Source organism: Cebus imitator, unplaced genomic scaffold (genome assembly GCF_001604975.1).
Source record: "Cebus imitator isolate Cc_AM_T3 unplaced genomic scaffold, Cebus_imitator-1.0 Scaffold339, whole genome shotgun sequence".
Taxonomy (NCBI): Eukaryota; Metazoa; Chordata; class Mammalia; order Primates; family Cebidae; genus Cebus; species Cebus imitator.
The window spans coordinates 2,053,906-2,067,673 of record NW_016107654.1 but is presented as its reverse complement, the minus strand read 5'-3'; the positions used below and the strand labels follow the sequence as shown (position 1 = coordinate 2,067,673).

The window sequence follows — 13,768 nt, the reverse complement described above, 5'->3', positions numbered from 1 at the left end:
CCGTGCCCATCCAGGTGCCATCCCAGCAGCGGCGGCACTGCTTCCGTGCCCATCCAGGTGCCATCCCAGCAGCGGCGGCACTGCTCCCGTGCCTATCCAGGTGCCATCCCAGCAGCGGCGGCACTGCTCCCGTGCCCGTCCAGGTGCCGTCCCAGCAGCGGCTGCAGTCTGTGCCTGGCTGCCCCCTGCCATCCTGGGCAAGCACAGAGGCAGCTCCCAATGCCCTCTATGCACTAAAAGCTTTCTGCCCCTCCCCAGCACGTGGGGGTGGGCACCTGCCCGACCCTTCGAGCATGGCCTTCTGTGGAAAAGGTATCATTGGTGAGAGGAGGCAAGATTTCGGGTGGGCCCTGACTCCGGCGACATGCGACCTTAGAAGACGACAGAAATTTGGACACAGAGGCACAGAAGGAAGGCGGCCTTCTGAGGACAGGCCTGATGCTCCACAAGCCGAGGCAGGCCCCGGACAGCAGCAGCCTCTGGAGTGCGAGGGCAGCATGGGACAGAGCCTCCCTCAGAGCCTCCAGAGGAACCAGCCCTGATGCAGAGTGTCGCCTCTGGACTCCAGGAACCGGGGCAGGAGCGCCCTCTGAGGCTTCCTGCCACCAAACTTGTGGCCTCTGTCGAGGTGGCCCCAGCAGATGGATACCCTGCCCCGCCAGTCACACCCCAGGCTGCTGGAAAAGCGCCCTCCCTCCTCCTCCCGGCCTGTCACCTGCACATGTGCAAACAGACACCCTGCCCTCCTGGAGCTGGCAGACCCCCACGGGAACCCCCGGAGCGGCATCCTCAGAGGTGGGGCCAGTTCCACAGGAAGGGAGGGCGGCACAGCCAGCACTCGCAGGGCCCGGCTGGGGAAGGGGCCCGCAGCCTCTGGGGCTGCCTGGGAGGCCTCTCTGGGTCTGCTCTGGGCTGGCCCCAGACCTCCCTGGTAACCAGAGAGCGGGGTACTGTTCCCCATTTGGAGCTCACTGTGGCAAAACCGAGGTTCAGGGAGGCCATGGTGTTTGCCCAGCTTCCACTGTGGCCCGGGGGAAATAGGGCTCAAATCCCAAACAAGCACTTGATCTGCAACCCTGGGGGTGGCCGCTCAGCGGAGGACAGCCCGGACGGCTGCAGCAAGATCCCTGTGGAGGCCCGGAGCGCCCTGTCCTCCCCGATCTGAGCTGCTCAAGGGAGGACAAGCCCTTCCCGTTCCTCCCCATCCCTCATCTGCTGCCTGAGCCCCGCGCCATGGCCTGGGCCTACCCAGCTTCCCACCTTGGGGACTCTGCTGAGAAGTCCCGGGAGGTGACCTTGAAGATGGGCATGCCCAGTGGTGTCATTTCACGGCACTCAGGTGAGCAGTATTCGGGGACTGTGGGGCTCTTATGGTCACCAGGTGGACACCGGCTCAGAGAGAGCATCACTGGCCCCCTGGCTGTGCAGGATCAGGGGAATTCTGCCCTAAATGTACTGTCCGGCTCTCTCACAGTGGGACGAAGCCTCTGGGGAGAATCTTTGAGCTGGGGACTGCATCACTGCTCGCATCAGGCCCAGCTGGAGGGGCTGACAGGGGCAGGGGACACCCTGTCCTCATTAGGGTGGCAGGGACCCTCAGACCCCACTCCCTGCCTCTCTCCCCTAGGGCAAAAATGTGAGTCAGCCATGCTGGGCCCAAGCCTCCATCCACGTCTGTCCTGGCAGCTGCCCCTGAGCTCCTGGAAGCTGCAAAGTCACAGTGGTCGGTCGGCAGGATGAGCCACTGTGCATGGACATGGCCCAGTCCGTGGCCAGGGACCCTTTCTTGGGGGCACCTGGGGCTCATGAAGACCCAGGTCCGGTGACTACAGAGGTCAGCTTGGTTAACCATCAGCAGGGGCCTCACTGCCATCCCAACCACAGTAGCCTCAGTGAGGCCCCACCCAGCCAGCCAGGAGGCATTGGTGGTCCGGAGTCACTGAGACACAGGGAGGAAAAGGACTTGTCCTTCCTGACCCACTGCTCCGTGCCCCTACAGTCCCCTTGCCACAGAGGAGGGCTGAGGCCTGGGCATGGAGGGCAGACTGGGCAGAAAGAACAAGGGTTGGGCTGTCCCACAGAGGGACCTACCCCAGCCCCGAGGGGAGCCAGCCCAGCCCCCGGCATCCTGGGAGAAGGTTTCCCGGAGGAGACAGCGGGCAATTTGCATAATATTCTTTGCAAGTTAATATCAGCCTCTGATAATGATCTCGGCATCGGCATCGCGTGGAGCGGCTGAGGAGGCTGTTACAACACTAAGTAATCATATTTTAAATTATGTTTCCCTTTATAGAAAGGTGTTGCAAAAACACACAGACACGAAATCTGTCTGTTGCAGCCCCGCTGCCAACCACCTGACCAGCTTTCCCAGCACCGCGGTTACGTGTGCAGCGCTGCAGCCGGCAAGAGCCGGGGAGGCAGGCAGCCACAAGCCCCCCTGAGCCCCCACCCCAGAGCCTCTCCCTGCCAAGGGACCCTCCCAGCCAGGGACCCCACCCAGATCTTCGCCAGGCTCTGGCCAGGGCCCAGGACCTCAAAGGAGGACCCGTGGCCCACATCTGCCTGAGGTCCCCTAGGCCCTAGAAGGGAGAGGAGGGGAGTCCCCCTCCCCACAGCCACCCCCCTTGCCGGAAAACTGGCACCCGCCAGGCGAAGGGTGGGGGCATGCAGATTTCAGAGAACTCAAAGCCCTCAGGTTCTGCTGCACCTGAGCCTCCATGTCAGCCCCCAACCCCGCCTGGTGGGGGATCCTGTGTCCCCCTCCCCCAACACTGGGGCCTCTCCCCAGGAAGGTGAACTCAGCCTTGGGGTGCCCTCCCTACTCTGAGGCTCCCCCAGCTCTTGTACCTCTACACCCCCTGGCATAACCACAGCTGGGGAAGCCCCTGGGTAAGTCTTCCCCACTCAGAAGGGGGACCGCAGCCCAGTCAGTCACGTTCTTCTGCTTTCCCTGCGCATTTAGGAGCCACTGCCGACCACTCAACCTCTATTTTCTTAAAAGCTTTTTTTCCCTTTTTTATTAAAAAAAAATCCAATTATAGCACAAATCTCTCAGCAGGGGTCAGTGTGGAATAAGAATAGCCAAAGTTAATGGACATGACACAGGCAAGATTAATGCCTGAAGGGTTTCAGAAGTTGTGTGATGCGGATTTCATTAACATTTTAATTGTAATGTATCTTTTTAATCTCTCACCCTAATGGCTTTATATCCAAAAAAAAAAAAAAAAAAGGAAGAAAAAAACTGCTGACAACAACAAAAAGTATCAATATACAAAACGTGACAAAGGCGCTTAGCTGGGCAATGGAAATGAAATTAAATGAGCAAAACTCCGTTAACGCTGAGTTTTTAACAGCACAAAAGTCCGGAATGCAGCAAAGATGGTTAATTCCTTCTTGGCACAAACACCAGGTAGGTGGGAGAAGGGAGATGGGTACGGCCTGCTGGGCAGATGCCCAGGACCTGGGTGGGGGCCCTGGCTGGAGGGGATGCCTCAGGGGGACCCTGGGAAGAGAAAGATGGAGGACAACTTCCTTCTGCTTCCATCCAAAGGCCACCCAAGAAACACCAAGGCAGTGCCCAGGAGTGGGGAGGGAACTCTCCCAGAAAACACCAGCCAACTGAGAGGAAGCCCCAGGACAGTGGGGGTGGGGAGGGGACATCTAAAGTGTCACTATAATGAGGAAGGCTCTGGCATGGTGTGGGTGGGGCTGGGTTTCCAGCGAGCCTCCTCTCAGCAGGCACCCAGCTCCCAGTGCCCTCCACCCTCCGAGAGGGACCCCAGGCAGCTCTGGCCAACAGCACGGCCACGGATTCCAGCCTACAGCTTCCAACACGGGCTCCTGAAATGTACTCAAGCCTGACTATGGGGGGCTGGGGAGATTTTTATTTTCAATCAACAAACATTTCTTGAGCATGACTGTGCTGTAGTTGATGCTCTGCCCCTTCACAGACTACCAAGAGGCCAACCCCAGCCCTGGGCCAGGCTGCCCTCGGGGACCCAGAGGCTGGGCTGGGGCCGGCCAGCGCTGGGCTTGGGAGACATCCCTGCAGCGTGGCTCTGGCTCGCTGCTCACCCCAGTGACTATATATGGGCACTTTCAGGCCCCTTTGCTCCCCGCCCCCAGCCCTGCCTGCTTCCCAGGCACAGGGGCAGGAGCTGGGCGGGCCCAGGAGCTCATGGCTGTCCATGGCCCTGTGCCCTCCTGGATGCCAGGGCCCCGCGCTGGGGGAGGGGAGATTCCTTCAGAGAGACCCGGGGCCAGCCTCTCCTCCCGCTGGGTCCCTGCAAACAACGTCTGGAGAAGAACCTGCCCCTGGTTCTCCTGGGAGACCCAATGGCGGCTTCCTCCTAAAGGGTAATGAGCCTCGCCCGGGATTCCAGCCCCGCCAGCGTGAAGGCGGAAAGGCAGGGCTGCCACGTTCAGCCTCCCTCGGAGGAGGAGGTAGAGGATGCTACTGTGTAGCAGGATGGCGTCAGGGAGGACGGGCTCCTCACTCAAGGTCACACAGCCGGGGCTGGAGTTCTCCCAGGAGACCTGAACCCAGGGTTCTGGCTGCCAAGTGCTCCAGTGAGGACCCAGGCCCAGCAAGCAGACACCGGGGATGGGGCGGGGCGCCAAGAGCCCTGGGTCACAGCTGCCAAATGCCCTCCCTACTCAGACCAGTGCCCAGGCTGACCCGTTTGGACAGGGGTGAGGGCCAGTCCCAGAGTTAATGTCCCCAGATGACAAGCACCCAGTACTTCCAGACAGACACCTTCACGCCCGCCCCCTACCTGTGCCCTTGAGACCCTATACATGGGAGTGCGCTTCCAAAAGCCAAACTCTAAACAAAGGCAGGAAGGCCGCCGCTGGGGATGTGGGGGCTCCCAGCAAATGAGCAGCTGCAGGTGACACAGTAGGGGAGCCCTGGCCAGCCGGGAAGCAGATTTTGCAAATGATCTCATCCTACCAAAAGCCAGGGTTGGTGCGAGCAAGGATTCGCTAAAAAAGAAACAGGTCGCCAGGATCCTGCCCCATGAGAGAGGCGGGGACAGGTGCGAGCGGCAGCCCTGGCCTGGGAAACCTGCACCCCGGCCCCAGAGCTAAGGCCCAAGCCCAAAGAGGACACGACCTTCCATCACATCTCGGTGACTCTGGACAGGCTGGAAGGGAAAAGGCCCACCTGGGGCTTAGCAGGAGCCTCAGGGGAGGCCGGCGTGGGGGCCACACGCAGCTCTGAACTGGGTGCATTCGGGCGACAGGAGCAGAGAAAGGCCAGCCAAGCTCCCCGGCCCCAGGCCTGACTGCCCACCTCTGGGAGGACCAAGGGTGTGCCCAGACAGGCCACCAGGAGAGGAACGAAGCGCCGGGGAGAGGGCACCTCGGGGGAGGCCCAGAACCCAAGGAGCCGGGTCTACGGACACTCGCGGCCGGACAGCCTGATGGAGGCTGGGGCGAGAGGTCCCAGTGAGCCAGTTCTAAACAGGTTCCGACGCCGTCAACAGCCCCCAGTCAGACCCAGACCCAACCAACCTCACAAACTCCCATGGTGGGGCCGGCCCAGACACCCACATGCATCAGAAGGCGGCTCAGGTCTCATGTCCAGACAGGGGCTAGTGCTTCTCCCCGCCTCGGAGGGCGTGCCGTGGCCTCACAACACGGGGCTTTGCTTCTCCTTCAAAATCCAGGCCTGGAAGCCCAGCCCCAGGTTTCCTCAGCCCAGGGCACTTCTGGCCACCGGACGGCCCAGGCCAAATGTGACCCTCATGTGGAAGACGGCCTACCTTGTCCTTAGAACCACAGTGGGAGGCCGGCCAGCCTGGACCACCAAGGCAGGCACAAGGGCTACTGGGCAGTGGGAGCGGCAGTCAGGCCCCACAGTCAAGTTCGCAAGTGTGTTCATCACACTGGGGTCTGTAGCAGGCCCTGGTCCTCCAGAGAAACTTGCTGGTGTATCCTGGGGTAAGGGGTGCCACCTGCTGCCCCCGCTCATGGACTCATAGCCTCATTCCACAGACCACAGTCCAGCTGGACCTCAGAACCCACGATGAGACCCCGCAAAGGGGACAGAGTGACCCTGAGGAGCTGTGACATGCAGAGAGGCAGCTTGGGGACAGTGTGTGGGGTCGGCTAGGACAGGGCTGGCTGAGGAAGGAACAGGGGCTCTGCCCACTGATGGTGGCCGGGGCCGGTGGGCACTCAGTGCCCCGTGCGTCCCAGGGACACAGGTCAGAGGCACAGACCTCAGAGAAAGGGACCTTAGAGGAAGTGGAGCCCTGGAAACTCAACATCCAGAAAGGCCAACAGCTGGGTTCCCCGGTATATCCCTCAGGCCCCAGACAACATGGCTCAGAAACGAGGAAAGCGGACTCCAGACACGGCGGCGAGGAACCCAGGCCTGGAAGGCCACTCAGCACCGAGAGCAGCAAGGCTGTTTCATGAATGATGCAGGCTCGTGTTCTCATTGGAAAACACAGGGAGGACTGAGGAATTTGTAAAAACTCACCACCAGCCCCCAGCCCAGGGCAGAGCGGCCCTGCGCACCCTTCCAGCAGCCGGTGGTAAAGAACAGAGTCTGTTCTTATAGCCCCGCCGCAGCCCAGCTCCCCCTGCTCCCAGCACGGGACCTCCCCGGAGGCTCCTCCGCTGCAGTGGCCCACCCTGCCGCCAGTCCAGGGCCAGCGCCATCGCACCCTGGGTGTGACCACTGCGAAAAGGTCCCCGGCCACTGAGAGGTGACAAGTGATATCTTGTTCTACTTTCTGAGCCCATTCCAAGTCGCTCTGCCGAAAGGACAGGGGGCCACCACCTTGGGTGGCAGCTCCTTTTATTTCCTCCCCTTGGACTCTGGCCTGGCTGCCACCCAACAGTGACACCAGGGGAAAACGCCAAGAGGCCTCCCGAAGGGAGGGGCTGGGAAAGGCCCCACGGGACGGGAGGCGGGCTCCGAAGATGGCCGGGAGAAAAAGGGGCGGGTGGCTGAGAGGTGGGTGGGCTGCCAGACCCTTGACCTGACTCCAGCACCCCTGCTGGGGGTGCTACAGGCTAAACCCCCCCAGAGCGCTGAGGTGAGCGTCCCTCTAGAGAGCAGAAGGGAAGGGGGTCAGGAGCTGGCCAGAGGAAAAGAGGGGTGGGTGGGAAGAAGGGGCGACTGGAGGGACCTGGACCCTTGCAGGACAGTGCGGGGGTGCGGCAGGCGGGCGGGGACACCAAGGTGCACGGGCTTCCGGAGGGAGCCCCAGGGATGGGAGTCGGGGCGGCAGGGAGGCGGCTGCCTGGGGCGCCCCAGGTCAACAACCCCGCCACACACAGGAAGGAACGCGCAGCAGAGAACACAGACAGGGCGCCCAGCGGCTCAGGGAGACGGGCCACAGCACGTGGGTGAAACACCTCCAATCCGGAGGCCTCGCGCGGGGTGGGGGAGGGAGTGGACCGGCCTGGGAGGCCAACCACAGGCACCAGCAGACCCACAGGTTCAAGCGGCTCCACAACCAGAAGCCAAGACCAAACTTCCCCCAGTGCCTGGCAGAGGGGCCGGGAGGTGACCTCTGACCCTCGACCCCATACTATCCCAGCAAGAGAAGCAGGAAACTCCGTGGGAAGACCTGGTCCGCCCAGGTCGTGCGGCGTGCGCGGCGGCCCGGGGCTCAGCTGAGTTTCTTAGAAAAGAGGCTGGGCCCCCAGACCTCAGCTCCGCAGAGACCAGACGCCGGCGAGAGGCGGAGCCCCCTCCCCCTGTGGCCCGACCCCAGTTTCAACCCAGGCTGGGGCCCGCGGGAGGGAGGAGCGGGAGGCAGTGCCGACCCACGAACGGGCCCACCTGAACCGGGAGGGCGAGGCGCGGGCCCGGCCCAGCCAGGCAGCTGCGCAGATGCGCCGCGGGCCTCGGACCCCGCCGGGAGGGGTGGGTCGCTCCGCCCTGGCTCTGGGCCACTCTGGCCCTGGCTTCCCCCACCCGGAGAGCTGGATCGGCCAGTCTGGTCCCGGGGGAAGCCGCGGGTCCCCCGAAATCCAGAGACACCCGGAGGGCAGGGGATGCGGAGGGCGAGCGCCCCGGGACGCCCGGGGCTGGGGTCTCCCCAGAACCCGCCGTGCGGGGTCCCGGCCCCGGGTCGCGGGCGCCTCCGCCGGGACTCCCCGGCCCCGCCCGGCCCCCTCCGCGGGCTCCCGAGCCCGGCTCCCGCGCGCACGCCCCGGCCGCGGAACTCGGCCGCACCCGCCCCGCGGGGCCGGCACTGCGGCAGGGGTCCGCGCCAAGTTGGGCGGCCGTGGAGTTGCGGGAAGTGCGGGCCCGGTCGCGGGACGACCCCGCCCGGCGGCGCAACACAGGGGCGGCCGCGCGCGCCAACTTGGCGGTACCTGCGGGCGCCCGGCCCGGTCCGGCCTGGGCAGCTGCGGCGCGCCGCCCGCGGCAGGAAGTGCTCGGCGTCCCGGCGCTCCGGCTCCCATGGACTTTCTCCGACCTCGCCCAGCACCGGCGGCCGCACCGCGGCGGGGGCGGGGCGGCGGCGGGGGAGGTGCCCGCGGGCCGTTAAAGGGACAGCGCGCCGGACGCGCGCCGCGCGCGCACTGGCAGCCAGGTGGGCGCTGGGGGCCGGGTCTGGGGGGACCGGGGGCCGGGAGGGTCCCGAAGGGTCCGGCGGGGCTCGGGGGGGGGTGCCTGAGCGCGGGGGAGCGGAGGCGGCAGCTCCTCGCCCCTCGCGTGCCCTCCTTCCGGAGCTGCCGGTTGCCGACCCTGCGCGGGACACCGGGAGGGACAGGAGCCGGACGCCGGGGTGCTGAGGACGGGGCTCGACGTCCGGGCCAGGGAAGGACCTGGAGCGCCGCCCTCCGCCCTCCCCGGCCCTGGCCGGACTCTCTAAGCCCTGGAGAGCCCCCGACCCATCCCCTCGCGCGCGCCCTCCCCGCGGGGACCGCGCCTGCACCGTGCGACCTTCGGGATCCCGGCGGGAAGTGCGCGCATCCGCAGCAGCCCTAGACGCTCGGGCAGGCTCTGGAAGACGCGAGGACGGGAGCGCCCTCGGGCGAACCTCTCCGGGGCTCTGACGCCCGTACCCGCGGGACAGTCGTACCGGTGCCGGCCACGCAGCTCTCCATCTGCCCGAGGCCACGCTCCTGACGACAGAGGTGCAGTTTTAAAACAAGGGCACAAGGAAAATAAAACCAGCCACACACCGGAAAGGACCCAGAGACCCCTCCGCAGCTGCCCCCCAACCTGGGGCCTGAGGTCAGGACAGGCTGCAGTGATCCTCAGAGGCCGAGCCAGCCTCACCCCCACAGCCGGCTCGAGAGTCCTGGCAGCAGAATGGAGTGATACCACCTCAGCGGCCCCAATCGATGGCCCTGAGAGAAGGGTTGAGAAGGAGGAGCCCACCCGTGTCCCAGAGCCTCTGGAGTTTGGGATCAGAGGCCTGGGGCTAAAGCCCTGGCATGGTCAGCCAACGTCATTCCCCGGACAAATCAGCAGAAGCTTGGCCAGGTTCCCGTTACCCAAACCTCAAGCTAGCCCCTTGATCTCGGCCACAGGCTGGCCCTTGACCACAACTTTAGGTTCTGCTCAGCTCCCCAGCCAGAACACGCACACACCAAGCTCCCTCCCTGGCTTGCCCTCTGGGGGCGAGTGTGGAACCCTGAAGGGACTCTGAGCTCTCCCTCAGAACCCACCCCACTAGGCCTAAGTGCAGTCGCAGGTCCCACACCCAACCCAGCCCACTGCCACTGCCAAACTGCAGCACTGTCTACTTTGGCAAGGAGGCAGGACTCTACAGGCTGGAGACACTTGGCCACAAGTGGCTTGGTGTGTGGACTTGTGGTCCTGGCCCACAAGGGGCAGGGTGAGAGGGACAGGTGGACAGACAGCAGCTGTGCAGTGGTGTCACCTGCTCAGCACAGGTGGAGCCGGAAGGCCCTGGGCGCCAGGTGGGGAAGGAGGGTTCCCAGCGCCTCCCACAACCAGGCCGGAGCTCAGCAGCCTCAGGGTGCAGTGGCTTCTAAGCCTGACGACGATCTCTGCAGGCTCTCTGAGGGAGCAGGGCTCACCCAAGGACCCCGGGAATCCTGAATCCCAGACACAGATGCCTGGAGCTGCGTCCAGCCCTGGAGCAGACCCCAAGGGCCTACGCACTATACCCCAGCCCTGCAGGGATGGGACTGATTGTTTTAATCACTTTCATTTTCTAAATATTAAAGACATTCTTCTTCAGTGAAGGATATTTGGAAGGCATTGCAAAGTGTTTAGAAGATATCGGATACTCAAAAATCAGTACCCCAGTATTCGTGTGTCTACGTGTACGTACACCGACATCCGTCAACATATACTTACACTTTTTGTTAGAGACAGTCTCGCACTGTCACCTGGGCTGGAGTGCAGTGATGCATTCTTGGCTCACTGCAACCTCTGCCTCTCAGGTTTAAGGAATTCTCCTGCCTCAGCCTCCCAAGTAGCTGGGATTACAGGCACCTGCCACCATGCCCGGCTAATTTTTTGTAGATTTAGTAGAGACGGGGTTTCACCATGCTGTCCAGGCTGGCCTCAAACTACTGACCTTGTGATCCTCCCACCTTGGCCTCCCAAAGTGCTAGGATTACAGGCGTGAGTCACCGAGCCCAGCCTAACTTGCACCTTTTAAAGCAAACCCTGCATCCCTACTGAGTTCCAGGCCTATGACACTGATGTTGTACACCTTACCGCATTTAACGTTCATGGCGGTCCCACGAAGTGAGCTGTTTATTTCCGTTGTTTGGTTTTTTGTGTTTTTGAGACACAGTCTCAGTCTGTTGCCCAGGCTGGAGTGCAGTGGTGCAGTCTTGGCTCACTACAACCTCCACCTCCCAGGTTCAAGACATTATCCTGCCTCAGGCTTCCAAGTAGCTGGGATTACAGGCATGCACCATCACACCCAGCTAATTTTTGTATTTTTAGTAGAGACAGTGTTTCACCATGTTGGCCAGGCTGGTCTCAAACTCCTGACCTCAGGTGATCCACCCACCTCAGCCTCCCAAAGTGCTGGGATTACAGGCATGAGCCACTGCGTCCGGCCTTATTCCCGTTTTACAGCTTAGTCTGGGGCTCGCTCAGGAGTCCCCAGCAGGGCCTGGGCTGTGGAGCCCACCAGGCAAGTGCATCCTCCGCATCTCTCCCGGTATTTGAGCTTGTTGATTACCGGCCATACGAGGGCCTGGTGGCCACAGTCCCATCTGAGCACAGCAGCACGCTGCCATGGGCCTTCCGTGCAGAGAGGCCCCGTCCGGGATCTGGGCCTGAGTTCTCATGGCCTTATAGCTTGATTTTTCCCCTTCCATCCAGAAAGCATGGCGGGGTGCAGGGGGTCACAAGCCACATCTGCAGACACTTCGGAGCCCCTGGGTGCGCTGGGGAGCCACACACAGAGGACCAACCTGTTGGCGTGGCCACCTGCCTGTCCTCCCCCGGATGGCAGAAGCCTTTGGGGACCTCCGGGTGCTGCTGCCCTTGTGTAGGTGCTGATGCCCACCCCACCGCAGTCTCACGCCAGATCCAGTCTGTGCCCGACCTAACAGCTGTGTGTTAAAGTCATGTTGGTGCCAGCCTCCTGGCCTGCAGCTGCCCTGTTCTCCAGTGACTGCCACTGCCCGCCACCAGCCTGTCACCACACAGCAGCACAGGGCTGCTTCTAAACCTGTCAGATCACCCCCAGCAGCTCAGAACCCCAAGAGCTCCCCAGTGCACTTCTTGCTCGGGGTACCAGTCCAGGTGATTGTGTGACCTGGATCCAGCTCCCCACCCCTGCTGCACCCCCCACCCCACCCGTGCCCCACATCCCACCCCCGCGGCGCCCACTCCCACACCAGCGCCTGCTCAGGTGCAGCCACGCTGGCCTCGCTGCACCTGCTGTCCAGGGCCTTTGCACCTGCTTTCCCACTGCCTGAACCTCCTGCCCGTGTGTCTCCAAGCCTTGCTCTGTCACTTCCTTTGAGTCTCTGCCCCAATATCCCTGGCTCAGGAAGCCTTCCCTGACCCTTCCTTATGAAAGAGCCACATGGCCATCAGCAATGGGAACCCCAGTCCCCATCCTGACACTGGTCCTCCCTTGGGTTCTATCCGTACAGCCTCCCACTTTGTCGACTGTCTCTTCACTGGCCCAGTGGAGTGCCTGGCACAGAGCAGGTGCCCTGAGAACTCTCAAAATTGGAGCCTAAGGCTCCATCTGTCTCTGCCCCATTTCCTGGGGATGCTGGGGATACTGTGCCCCAGCCCCCTCCACCCGCCCAAGTTCTGGTGCCTCTTCCGGGTCCTCAGAGCGTCCAGGGAGCTCCGTCAGCAGAAAGGGAAGTGGCAGGCACCTCCCTGGTGCTGCTGTGTGGGTCAGCCCTTGGCCAGGGCTGTTGGGCTGAGAAGACCCCAGCAAGACCCGGAGCCTCTCACCAGCCCAGCACAGGCTCTCAGCTCCCCGAGCTCCAGCACCCCAAGTCAGGAGGATGGCCAGAGGGCTTCGGTGCCCACTCTCTCTCTTGCATCTCACCTGTCAACACAGAAAAGAGGAGCAGAACAGCCTTTGGTGAGACGGCCAGCGGTGAGGCTGTCTCGGGAGGAAGCCGCTTTCACTGTCTGAAGAGCAGTTCACCTGGGGCAAGAGAAACCTTCTGATTTGGGTCAGGTCCTCTGCCTTCCTGGGGCGGGGCCTGTGCGGGGGGAGGGCTTTCCTGCTCACTGGGAGCCTTGGGGTTACCCCGCAGACACCCCAGTCCCAACAGTGGGTTTGGGGAAGAGGTGGCCAGGCCCCGGCTTTGTGGCTTACGTGCAGCAGATGATAAAGGCCCCATGAAGACCTGTGCGCTCACTGAGATGGTGGAAGAAGGCTGCTCCTGCTCGAGGGATGGGTGAGGGAGTGGGGGTCTGCAGGGGTGGGGGCGTGACGGTAACCCCTGCCCGCCAGGGCTGGCACCCACACCTCCACCCAAGGGGGGCCTGTCCTGTGAAGCTGCCCAATGCCTGGCCTCAGAGGGCTTGCGGTCCAGCAGGCAGCACAGGAAGATGAGGCAAAGGTGATGAAGAGCGGGGGGTGGGGCTGGGTTGGGGCTGGGGTGGGGGGGCGGGACTGGGGAGGGCAAGCCCAGGGCCACAGACTCTGGACCAGAAAGGCAGAGACTGACTTAGGGTGGGCTCTTTCCCTTTTTTTGCCTTTTTTTCTAACTCAAGGTGAGATTCACATAACCTGACGGCAGCCACTCTCTCGTGAACAGCTCGGTGGTACTCAGCACATTCCCAGGCCTCCTGAGCAGCCTCGGTCCCCGCCCGCTGTCTCCCCTGCTTCCCGCGCTCAGGGCTCTCCCAGCCGTGCTTTCTCCATGCCCTGCGTGAGGCCCCCTTTCTGTTTCCCGAGTGCCCGTTCCTTTCTCCCATCAGAGTCCATGGTTATGTATCAGTGCCAGCCTCGCTCCTGCCCCGCGCCTGCCTCGCCAAAGAGAGGCTCCAGGAAGTCCCGGGCTGCTCCAGTGCCTCCCTTGTCAGGGCCCTGCTCTGTGCCAGCCTTTGGGTTGGGGGCTGAGCTGAGCCCACCAACCTCACCCTTGGGCCCTGGGTGCAGTCCCCAAATTTGTAGAAGCCAGGCCCTGAGTTTTACCAACTGGGGTTTTTGCCTGGTATCTCCATCTTGTGGTTCAAATTGAGTCCATTGGCCCTTTTTTTTAGTAAAACAGTCCCAATCCTCTAGCCTCCAGGCTGCTCCCGGAGGCAGCCTCCTCCTGGAGGAAGTCAGCCCAGGAGCCCAGGGTGGTGCCTGCTGAGCCCTGGAGGACAGGGAGGGGC

The 13,768-nt window shown here is 62.7% G+C and overlaps 1 protein-coding gene across 1 annotated transcript in view; it reads right to left on the bottom strand.

Annotated features, from left to right (window-relative positions):
- NACC2 (NACC family member 2) overlaps window positions 1–8,439 on the bottom strand; it is a 91,182-nt gene extending 82,743 nt beyond the window's left edge. Inside the window, exon 1 of the mRNA XM_017505669.2 lies at window positions 8,341–8,439. The gene's annotated coding sequence lies outside the window, so the exon portion shown is untranslated. The remainder of the gene's footprint in view (window positions 1–8,340) is intronic.
- Between the last annotated feature and the right edge of the window lie 5,329 nt (window positions 8,440–13,768).